Source organism: Echinops telfairi, unplaced genomic scaffold (assembly GCF_000313985.2).
Source record: "Echinops telfairi isolate 266 unplaced genomic scaffold, ASM31398v2 ScPeMD7_7469;HRSCAF=8507_0, whole genome shotgun sequence".
In the NCBI taxonomy this organism is placed as follows: Eukaryota; Metazoa; Chordata; class Mammalia; order Afrosoricida; family Tenrecidae; genus Echinops; species Echinops telfairi.
In genome coordinates this window covers 53821777-53823859 of record NW_022111372.1, presented here as the reverse complement: position 1 = coordinate 53823859, position 2083 = coordinate 53821777, and the positions used below count along the sequence as shown (strand labels likewise).

Here is a 2083-nt window from a genome sequence, read left to right as displayed (position 1 = left end):
GGATTAGTGTAGCATATGGGTGAATGTTGGACTTGTGGGCTTGGGCAGCACTGGGTTGGAATGTTTTCTTGATGTGCACTCACCCTTTATATAAAACTCTCTCTAAAACATATGGGTTTCTGTGGATTTGTTTCTCTAATGTCCCCAGACTGACACAGTCACTATGAGTTGGAAGAGTCTCGGACTCGGTGGCACCTAACAACAATAATGACCTCTCAAGAAACCGAGATGACTATGAACCACACAGAGCAGCCTTTGGTAAGATCAAAAGTCACCAGAAGATGGGATGTTAGGAAAATATGTGTCAAATAGCATAGCTTTGAAATACACAAAGAAAGATTTGGAGAGCAAAGAGAAATCTCACATCAGTAACCAACAAGAGCAAGAGAGCCCTCTCATTTCCTGACCGATCAGGGAAATGAGAACGAGGAAGCTGAGGATTTCAGTCACATACTTTGCACCCTCGGTGAAACAGTTTTGCATGGAAATTTGTCTTTAAAAAGAATATATCCTCTCTCTTGTGTTCAGAGGATTTTAAGTGGATTACTCAAAGCAGAAAGTATGCAGGTAAAATGTTTGGACCTTACATAATAACATTAGAAATTAGCCTCAAAATTAGGAGTAGCAGCAACCGTTAGAACAACATATTTATCCCCCTTTTAAAAGCACTCATTGGACCTTTTGCCAGGGATCCACTGAGCCGTCAAAAGGAGCAGATTAAAAACCACCACTTTTGGGTAAGCGGCAACATCTCGTGTTGTTCAGCTTCAATCAGAGATGTGACAAAAGGACCCACTGTGGGGACAAAAACCAGAGTGTGATCCAGGTGGGGAGGTTTTGAGCTGGGTGTGGGGGAAATGTGGGGGGAACTGTGTAACCCTCTAACTGGCCCCGGAAAGATTCGTCTTCTTGTTTGCATTCCTCTACAGAAAAAAATATAAAATAAAACAACATATTTAGAAATTAAGACAAAAAGAACTACATTTTACTAAAGAACTCTGGTGTCAGGAGTCATGTATCAGTTAGAGACGACTTGAAAAATGATACAAACAACAGTACTCAGAAGTGAATTAAAGTGATGATATGAACTTCTTTCATTATCGAGCAGAGAGAAGGCAAATCAATAAATTAGATATTAGTCGCAGGATATACAGAGACAGAAAATAAGATAAGCTTGAGCAAAACAGTTGTTAGGTGCTGCCTGGGCCGTTCTGACTCATAGGAACCCTGGGCACACCAGATGGAGGTGCTGCTTTGCCCTGCGTCAGCCTCGCCGCTGTTGCTATACATCAGTCTGCCATTGCACCCACTGTGCCAGTCCACCTCATTGAGAATCTCCTGCTTTTTGGCTGACCCCACTACTTCACCAATGGCGATGCTCTTCGCTCGGGGCTGGTTCCTCTTGATAGCATGTTCGAAGCCCTTCACTTCGAAAGAGCACTCCACCCCTACTGCTTCCAACACAGGTTTGTTCGTTCTCCTGGAAGCCCATGGCATATTTAATATTCTTCACCAACTCCATCATTCCCAGGCATCCGTTTCCATCAGTCTTTTTATTCATCGTCTAGCTTTTGCGTGTGGATGAGGCAATTAACAATAACACGGCATGGACAGATCTACTGTAGTCCTCAACACGAATCTCTTCTTTGTCACACTTGAAGGAGGTCTTTTGTAACCAATGCAAACCATCATTTGATTTCTTTGACTGCTGCTCTCATGGGCAGTGGTTCTAAGCCGAATGAAGTCCTTGGCGACTTTATATTTTCTCCATCATGATGCTGCTTAGGAGTCCACTTGCAATCATTCGCAGTTTCTTTATTCTAACGTGTTAGGCAGCCAAGCTGAAGCTCTGTGCTCCTGCATCTTTGTCACTCGGGCCCTTAAGACTGCCCGGCTTCCAGCAAGCACAGTGGCGTCATCTGCATATTGCAAGTTAATAGGTCATCCTCCAATCCCGATGCCCTGTTCTTGTTCAGATCGTCCAATTTTTCAGATAGCTTGCTCGGCATACAGATTGAATAAATATTGCAAAAGGATACAACCCCGGCACAGACATTTCATGCTTCTAGCCATGCAGCATCCC

At 43.6% G+C, this 2083-nt stretch overlaps 1 non-coding gene across 1 annotated transcript; it reads left to right on the top strand.

Annotated features, from left to right (window-relative positions):
- The first annotated feature begins 653 nt into the window (after positions 1-653).
- Positions 654-788, top strand: LOC115873646. Its single transcript, XR_004048536.1, has one exon. It is a non-coding gene; the product is annotated as a small nucleolar RNA SNORA21 (small nucleolar RNA).
- The last annotated feature ends 1295 nt before the right edge of the window (positions 789-2083 follow it).